Here is a 9,998-nt window from a genome sequence, read left to right as displayed (position 1 = left end):
AGGCTTGTCTCCTAGGTGACTCTAGATCCTGTCAAATGAACAGTTTAAACCCCCGGGAAGCACAGACACAGCTTGCTGAGGCAGGCAGGCTCCAAGGGCGCTCTGGAACCCTGGCTCAGCTTCTCCTTGACGGTGCTTTCTTTACTTGTAACTGTCTGATTGGTTCTACGTGATATAGCTGTGGAGGTGAGGACTGAGAGGTCCCTGGTACCTGAAGGGGGCCACAGGGAATGAAAGGTACCTCTGCTCTTGGTAAAATGATCCTACCAGTCCCCTGAGCCACCAGATTTCCCTCTGCCCATTCCACAACTCTGTTTCTTTTCCATTTTAACTTTTTTTTTTTCCTGACAGGGTTGCCTCTAACCTCTGGCTGGCTCAGATTCACTATGTAGCTAATGCCTCCTCCTCCTCCCAAGTGCTGGGATTACAGCGTGTACCATCATGAAATCATGAGTCGTCATTAGTCTCTACCTGCTATGGTCTCCACCTCACCCTTCTTGTTCTTTTTCGTCTCATTCTTCTGTCTCCCTAGAACCTTCAGTGGCTCCCCATTCATTACCTGCTTAATATGGTGGTAGTCCTAGAAACCCACGGCATCCTCCTTTCCAGCTCTCTGCCTCTCTCCTCGTCCTAATGTACGCATCGCTCTGCCCTTGCACCCCACCTGTCCCCACTTGATTCTTTCTTCAGCCTCTACCCAAATTCCCTCTACATCCCAAGCACCGCCCCGCATAACCCATCCCGCCACACCTTGCTGCCTCTCTGCAGATGTCTGACCTCCTCTTTACATGTGGAGGTCAAGGACAACATTGTGGGTCAGTTCCCTCCTTCCACAAGTTCCAGGGCTAGAACTCGGCTCCTCAGGCTTTCCAGTTCAGCCCTTTGACCAGCTACACCATGGTCTCCAGGCTTGAGAAATTGAACTCTTGGCCTTGAGCTTATTAGCTAGGTAAGCACTCTCCACCACCGCTACCCCCAACCACTCCCCAGCCCTTTTATTTTTCCAGAAGGAAAACTTGACCCCCAGCAGCAGGTTCTGTCGTGTGTCCTTGGCCAGAACCAGCCCCACGCCATTTTAGATGGCTTGCACCACCAGTCAGCCGTGGGTCAAGACCTCTGAAACCATAATCCAAAGCGAACCTTTTTCTACATCGATTCTCCTAGGTGTCTCCTTGCAGGGAAAACTCTGAGGCTTTCGTCTCTTGTGGAAGTGTTCTTTGCCTTCTTTCTGGGGAACCTTGGCTCCACTGAGGCAGTCACAGATGCTCTCACAGACTGGCCAGGCTGTTTTTGAACTTCATGTGAATGGGTCATACAGTATGTCTGATCTCTTTTCCTAAGCAGGAGGGCACAAGACTGAGAGACTAGTTTAGAGGAGAGTGTGTGTGTGTGTGTGTGTGTGTGTGTGTGTGTGTGTGTGTGTGTCTGTGTGTGTCTGTGTGTCTGTGTCTGTGTCTGTGTCTGTCTGTGTGTATGTTTTTATCAGTTGAGACTTTTGTTGCTAAGCAGTAAGTAAGTGTTTGCTGTTGAGGGACATTTGGGGTGTGGTTTGCTCATCAGCTCCAGAGCTGGGTTGTAATAGTGTAGGGCTGGTCTTGGGGTTGGAATCCTCCTGGCCTCCACTTTCCCAGTGCTGGGATTGCAGTCTACCCAGGACTCCTCCTGATTCTATGTAAACTGAGGTAACAAGAATCTCGGTAGCCCTCAGGAAATAAGAGGATCACCAAAAATCCAAGGCTAGCCTGGTCTACATTGGGAGTTCTAGGCTAGCCAGTACTATATAGCAAGAGCCTGTCTGAGGTTTTATTATTTATTATCTATCTATCTATCTATCTATCTATCTATCTATCTATCTATCTATCTATTTTATGTACATTGGTGTTTTGCCTGCATGTATATCTGTGTGAGAGTGTCAGATCCCCTGGAACTGGAGTTACACAGCTGTGAGCTGCCATGTGGATGCTGGGAATTGAACCCAGGACCTCTGGAAGAGCAGCTAGTGCTCTTAACTGCTGAGCCATTTCTCCAGCCCCCTGTCTAAAAAATTTTTTTTTTAAGATTTATTTATTTATTATGTATAGTGTTCTATTTGCATGTATCCCTGCAGGCCAGAAGAGGGCACCAGATCTCATTACAGATGGCTGTGAGCCACCATATGGGTGCTGGGGATTGAACTCAGGACCCCTGGAAGAACAACCAGTGTTCTTAACCTCTGAACCATCTCTCCAACCCCCCTGTCTAAAGTTTTAAAAGCAAAATAAGGTAGCACGAGCTACTCTGGCAGAGAGGGTTCTATTCCCGGCACCTACACAGGGCCTCACAACCCTCTGTAACTCCAGTTCCAGGGGATCTGATACTCTTCTCTGGCTTTTTCACCAGCACCAAGTCCCAAGACTTAAATGCAGACAAAACACATAAAAAATTAAATAATTTTTTTAAATTAAAGATAGCACATGATTCAAGTAATAGATGCACAAAATTTAAAAAATGAAAATAATAATAAAACAAAAAGTCTGTGTTCCTTTCATCCCTTCCCCATATCAGTTGATCAGTTATTAAAATCTTTAGTCAGGTGATGACCCCCAATACAAGTCTGAGGCTAACTAAACAAGGCTATGTACCAAGATCCTATCTCAAAAGGAGGGGCAGAGAAGGCCAAGCATGGTGGCACGCCTCTAATCCCAGCACTCAGGAGGCCGAGGCAGGCAGAGCTCTGTGAGTTTGAGGCCAGCCTGGGCTGCATGGTGAGTTTCAGGACAGCCAAAGCATGCCAGAGATGGAACTCGGGTTCTCCAACATGTCAGGCAAGTGTCTGCCCTTGAGCTAGATCTCAGCCAACTGGGTCTTTGTTTTGTTTGTTTATAGGTATGTGTTATGTCTGTGCACATGAGTGAAGTGTCCAAAGAGTCCAGAGGAGGGCACTGGAGTTACAGGCAGCCAAGAACCGCCTGATGTGGGGCCGGGAACTAAGCTTGGGCCCTCTGCAAGGGCAGTATGCATTCACAACACCTGAAGCATCTTTCCAACCATTTGTTTTAAAACAGAATATCACTTGGTTACCCAGGCAGGCCTACAACTCACTATGTAGTCTCAAACTTGAAGCAATCCTCCTGCCTCAGAGCCCCGAGTGCGGGGAGTCCAGCTTCAAGCCACACATGACTTCAAGTCTTGGGTTCCGTGTGAGAGTCAGTGCAAGGTTTTGAGCAGCAAAGCAACAAGATGAGATTTATTGATTGGAAAAACCACTTGGAGCCATGGGCCAAGGGCAAGTACGGGAGCCCGGAAGAAGTTGTGTCGATTGCTAAAACCCGATGTGGTAGAAGTGTGCTGAGCCCTTGAGCATGGTTGCACCAGCTCAGTCCATGGTGGCTGCTGACGTTGCACTTCCAGATGGCAGCGTGCACCGTTGGTTCACCTCCCTGTGCCTGGCTCTGGGACCACAGAGGGGAGGGGCTCACCTCCTTGGGTGTGCCTGAATTCTGGGAAAGGGAACAGCTTCCAGGTTGGATGCTGCAATAAAAAGAATAATTTGACCTGTTTCCCAGCAGCTCTTGCACCAACCTCTGATGAAGAGTGTGCCCAGGCTGGGTGTACAGCTCAGTGGCAGAGGCTCTGGGGGAATGGTTCCCAGCATGGCAAAGAAAAAAAAAAGTCCTAAGAAGCTTCTCAACACCTTCTCCCGGAACACTGCGTTATGGAAGCAGCTTGACGTGGCTGCAGCCATCTTGAGTCATGAGAGGCACTTGGCTACCTTTTTCTGCATAGCCTCCTACAGAAAACTGTAAACAGATAAAGCCATTCCAGTTCTGTGGGTCTTAATCAGTGACTTTTCCAGATCCTCAGATAAGCAGATACATTCCAGCCAGTGGCGGCCCCTTAAGTCCACTCCGATTTCTGACCAGGCAACCAGTTGGTCATAATGCTGCTGGGGCCATCTGTCAGTAAATTTCTGATAAACCACAGCATGTAGTCCCAGGTCTGCCTGCCTCTCTTGGTTTCCTAGTGCGTTGGGGTGGATCTTCACACCAGGCAGGACTGCGTTGTTCTGGAAAACCTATGAATCACCGGGGAGGCTCTCAGTTCTCTCTTCTGCCTTCAGGGAGCACAGTTCACATTGCCTTTGAGTGGTAAACAAACGTTGAGAACATTTATGTCTACTTCCTGGGAACATGAAGTCCCCATCCTGGGGCCGGGGTGCCACACCCCCTCATTTTAACCCAGGGGATTCAAGGCCTCTCATGTCATGGATGCATAATGAAAGGCCATCCCCTGACAACCTGGGGGCAGTTTGGACCTGAAATCCTGCCATCTGTGGACAGCAGTGTGACCTGAGATTGTCTGTGTTGGCTGCCTATCAGATCACGCCGAGAGAGTGGTTCAAACAATAAATATGGGCTGTTTGCGGTGGCCAGGAATTCGGGTGGCGGTGGTCAAAGGGTCTGTCATAGGGTCCCTGTCATGGTGACATCAGGGGCTGCTGTCATCTGAAGGCCCCGTGCACTCTCTTGGGGCTGGCGGACTAGCTGTTGGTGGGATGACTCAGTTCTCCTCTGTGGATGTCTATCTCTCTGTGGCTGGCTCCCTCCACGAAGGAGGGCAGAGTGGAAGCTGCAGTGTCCTGTGGTCCAACCTCAGAAGTCACCCATCATCTTCCCTGCAATGTCCCTTGGATCACCGAGGTCATGCTGTTTGCTGGGAGGGGACACAAGGAACGTGGAGACTCTTCACCTGGCCACCAGACTGCAAGAGTGAGGAGAGAGCCTGGGCCACTCTCTGGCCTTTGTGGGTGCCAGGTGCTGTGCTAGGCCTGTGGCTGGACTTGTAGAGATCCTAGAGAGGACCCCAGTTGTTAGAGGACCCCTAAGTCACAGCAGCTGAAGCCACCACAGCCAGGACTGCTGGGCTAGTGAGCGGCAGCACCTGGGAAGGAGGTGAAATTCCCAGCCTTGGAGAAATCAGGGAGGTCTCCACAGAAGGTGGCTTGGATACCCAGAACAGCTTAGGCCTGGAGCAGGAGGGCAGTGACACACCACACACGCTCATAGCAGAAGAAGGAATCGGACCCATGGCACACACCTTGGAGACATTCCTCTTCCCGGCTCCTGTCTGACACAGAAATATTGGTCATGTGTTGCGCTCTGTTCTGGATGCTGCGATCTAGCTGTGGGGAACAGGGACCACCACAAAGGCCTCAACACTGTGGTACTGGCTTAGGGACAGGGCCTAGAAATCACCACCAAAATAAAGGGTAGTTCTGCTTTAGCCAAGCTCCATGCACATGCCGCCTGCAGAGGGCACCATCCATCATGTCCCCATGTGACAGATGAGGAAACTGAGGCTTGGAGCTCCCAGCACTGGCTGAGATCATAGACAAGACTAACCAGACTTTGCTGTGGCCACCCCAGCCCAGACAGATGCAGGTTCCACAGCCTCCGCCTGCCTCTCAGAACACACAAAGCCTCTTTGGCACTGACCAGAGACCTCCCAGGCCCAGGGCTTCCCAAGTTGGGAGGAGGCAGCCTGGATTCATGTGTGGATCAGCTTCTGTGCTCAAGGTCAGTCATGTGACCGATTAATAGGGACTGTGAGTCCCGCAGGAGGGATTTTCAGGGATTGCTGAGGAGTGAGGAAGATTGCCTCACCTCCCTCTCCCCTCCCTCCCTCCTTCTCCAGAGGTGAGAAGAGATGCAGGGACTGATGAGGGTTCTGGGACCCCAAGTCTCAGGATCTCTACATAGTCTGTCACCTCATCTGTGCCCCAAGTTTGGAGTGATTACAGTCACTGGAAGAGCCCTCCCATTATAGAGGAGAAAAGCACAAGCCGGGCCCCAGATGGTATGGCTCCCTCCATCCTTTATACTGAATTATATGAACAAGAAGAAGAGACCAATAGATAGGAAGAGAGCCCTGGAGCCCTCTCATCCTTGGGGGCTGGTCAGGAATGGGACCTTGCTTGACCAGGAGGTTGTCCAAGGTCAGAGAACACCCTCAGTTCTAGAGACTCAGCTCAGCAGTTAAGAGCACATGTTGCTGTTGTAGAACACCTGAGTTGGGTTCCCAGCACCCACACTGAGGGGCTCACAAATACCTGTAACACCTGTGTCAGGATCTGATGCTCTCCCACAGCCTTCTGTGGGCACTTGTACTCATGCACATGCCATACACATGTACATACCCACACACATGTGCACATCCCCATACACACATGCACATACCCCCACACATGTACATACCCACATACATGTGTACATACCCATGTACATATAACCACATACATGTGTACATACCCACACTCAGAGACATAAGTAATAAAACTAAATCTTTTTTGTTTGTTTGTTTGGTTTGGTTTGGTTTTTGTGACAGGGTTTCTCTGTGTAGTCCTGGCTGTCCTGGAACTCACTCTGTAGACCAGGCTGGCCTGGAACTCAAAGATTTACCTGCCCCTGCCTCCTGAGTTCTGGGACTAAAGGTGTGCACCACCACCACCCGACATAAAAATAAATCTTAAACAAAAAAATAAACAAACAAAAAACCACCCCCAGTCCCACATCCACCTGCCATAGGAGTGAATTCAGGGCATAGCCCATAGATCCCACAGAACTCAGGTTCTGCAGAACACCTCTTCAGCTGGGCATGGGGGCACATGTCCATAGTCCCAGCACCTAGGGCAAGAGGACTGCCATGAGTTCAGGGCCAGCCTGGCCTTTATAGTGAATTCTAAGCCACCCTGAGGTATAGTGTCAGACCCTGTCTTTAAAATAAAAGACCCTGCTGGGAGGTGGTGGCGCACACCTTTAATCCCAGCACTCGGGAGGCAGAGGCAGGCAGATCTCTGTGAGTTCAAGGCCAGCCAGTGCTACAGAGTGAGTTCCAGGAAAGGCACCAAAACTACACAGAGAAACTCTGTCTCAAAAACAAACAAACAAAAAACCAAAAACCAAAAACTAAAACCCCTCCACACACACACACTTTTTAAAAAAAGGACACCTCTTCCCCTAGACAGTGAATTGGAACAGCTTGAGCCAGACTCAACTTTAAGCTTCAGTTTCTTTGTTTGTAACATGGATTAATCTGAGAGCTAACAATCATGGAGGGGGCCGGAGATGTGGCTTGGTTGGTAGAACGCTTACCTCGCACGAACAATGCCCTGGGTCCACCTCCAACGTCACTGAACCCCGATGTGGTGGGGCACACTTATGATGTTTGCTCTAGAGAGGTGAAGGCAGGAGGGGGAGGAATCCAAGGTCACCCTCAGCTATATAGTGACTTCGAGGCCAGCGTGGACTACATGAGACTCAAGAAATGCAAATAAAAAAATCCAGAGCCACCCTATCTGCACAGGCCAGGCTCTCACTACAGGCAGGAAACAGCTAGAATCCTGGGCCACCTGTCTGTCTGTCTTCTGCGGTGGGATGGGCTTTGTAGGTGTGCCTTGATCCCACACTAGGCTTCAGGAAGAGGGGCTATATCCTTCCCATGATCTTTGGAAGGTGCAGCCCAAGCCCTAGTCACGAGAGGCCTCCCAAGTCCCACTGAACCCCTTGGAGCTTAGAGCCAAGGCTTCTGGCCTGTGCCCACATTACCGAGCCACTGGATGTAGCTGGGACACAATCCAGCTCTCAGCCCATGCCCCAGACATATGAGCATGTCACCCAGCACAGGAGGAAACCCCTCCTCCAGTCGCCTCCCCCCTTTTCCCTCCCCGTCCCTGGGGAGCAGAAGTTGCTTCTCTCAGAGTTTCCACAGCCTCTCCACCCCTCAGACCATCCACCCTCTGGGCCTGGCCCAGGCCCTGCCCTTCCTGTGAGGGGCAGCTGCTGCGGGGGGGGGGGGGGGGCGGGGGGGAGGGAGCTGCCTACCCTCACATCACTCTAGGTTGGTATAAACAGGAGCCCACAGACAGAGCCAACCCAGGGCACACACAGAAAGTGCCCCAGCTGGTGTAGACCAGGGCTGAGCAAAGCCACATATGACGTCTGAGTGCGAAGGGCTGGCTCCTTCCAACCTTTGTTGGTTGATCTATTCAGACCCACCCTCAGCACCAGCCTGGATGAAGAGGTCGCGGGTGCATTCAGGAGCTTGGGTGTAGCTCCAGTACAGAGTGTGGTTTGGGGTTCAATGCCCAATTTACATCTCAGGGCAGAATGCAGAAGTGGTAGGTGGGTTCAGGAGGTTGGGTGTAGCACACGTAGAGCATTGTGGTCGTAGGTTCATTCCCCGGCTCAGGACTCAGAACAGCCCATCGGCGTCTTGAGCTTGGTGACCCTGTGTGATATGAAGCATGTGGCCTGAGCTGATCCCCCGGGGTTCTGATCTGTCCCTGCTTTGTGTGGTGACAGGATGGTGAGGAAGACAGTACCACCCAGAGGGAGCAGGATCAAAGTTTAGGGTCAGGATGCTAAGTGTATCATAGGCTGGAAGGTCGTGACAGCAGGGGACATTGACAGCAGGAACAGGAAGGCTGGGCTGGCTGAGTGTATGTGTGAGGGACAGTCCTGGTAAGTGCCTGTGGGCTTCCAAGGGGAGGAGTTAGAGAGACAGGGACGATGGCTAGGGCCACTGCCATAGCCACTCTCTCCCTGTTTTAATTAAAATTAAAATTTTGGAACAGTGTTTCTCTAAGTTGCTGAGGCTGACCTTGACCTCTCTGTAGCTCAAGCAGACCTTGAATTTGTGGAGTTCCTGTCTCAGCACAAGCAGCAAGGGCCCTAGGTGTGGACCACGAGGTCCAGCTCACCCCCATCTTACAGCATAGAAAAGCAGAGGACCAAGAGCTGAATACCAGGCACGTTGCTCCTGTTCGCCAAGCCTCCTTTTAAAGAGGGCCAAGGGCATCTGAGCGCTCAGTCCTCAAACCAGCAGGTATAAGAAGGCCCTGAGGACCGGCTGAATGCCTGCCAGGGAGGGACCAGGCTCCATGCACACCCTCCAAGGCTGCTAGGACCGTGGAAGCAGAAGAGAAAGCGAGGCACATGTGTGCAGGGTCTCTCTCCCCATCAGCCTCCTCCTGAGAGCTCAAGGAGCCCTTTTCAGGAGTTAATGCTCCAGGCTGAGTCCTGGGTGATCGGACCTCCTGCAAACCGTGAGCCTAGCTGCTGTGTCTGGACCTAGAAATGGGGCCTAGGGGTATGTGAAGTAGAAGGAGGAGGGTCTCCAGGCCCCAGCGCTCTGTGTGGAGTGGGAGACCTTTACTGCCCCCTCTTACCTGCCAAATGGTCTTTGGCAAGTTCAGGAAGCATGTCTGGTTTTGCCTGTCACATCTGTTGGAAGCTTCATGGTGGCCTCTGAAGAATTTCCAGTGGACTTTCTTGTGTTTGGATGCTCCAATGTCTGGGTGGTGAAGGGGCACTGAAATGTGTATTGTTTATCTCAGAAGTGAAGACAGAGAAAGAGAGAGAGAGAGAGAGAGAGAGAGAGAGAGAGAGAGAGAGAGAGAGACCAATGAGCCAATGAAAGTTTAGACAGACAGGGCATAGAATCAAGAGACATGGAGCCCCTAACCAGGGATAACTGGACATGGCGGCTGGGCTGGCCCTGGTTTAGCAGGCCCCTTTCACTGCTTACCATATCCAACTGGGGAGTAGCAGACCCTGGGGTGGGAAGAGGAATGGTGCCAGCTGGCTGTGGGCTACGTGGTCTCAAACCCACCTGGGATGACAAAACTTACCCAACACGTCCCTAACTGGTGTCCTGCAGCAGCGGGGTCAAGCAGTCCCACCTCCTCCCAGCCTTATGGACCTGCGCCGTCAGTCCAGAGATTAGGTTCTCAGACCCCTCAGCTGAAATGTGTCTGTCTAGCAAGTATGGCCTGCATACTTGAAAATCAGCACTCAGCCGGGCAGTGGTGGCGCACGCCTTTAATCCCAGCACTCAGGAGGCAGAGCCAGGCGGATCTCTGTGAGTTCGAGACCAGCCTGGGCTACCAAGTGAGTTCAGGAAAGGCGCAAAGCTACACAGAGAAACCCTGTCTTGAAAAACTAAAACAACAACAACAAAAC

This window comes from Peromyscus leucopus, chromosome 3, assembly GCF_004664715.2.
Source record: "Peromyscus leucopus breed LL Stock chromosome 3, UCI_PerLeu_2.1, whole genome shotgun sequence".
Classification (NCBI taxonomy): Eukaryota; Metazoa; Chordata; class Mammalia; order Rodentia; family Cricetidae; genus Peromyscus; species Peromyscus leucopus.
The sequence above is the reverse complement of the archived record's forward strand: the minus strand, read 5'-3'. Positions refer to the sequence as shown.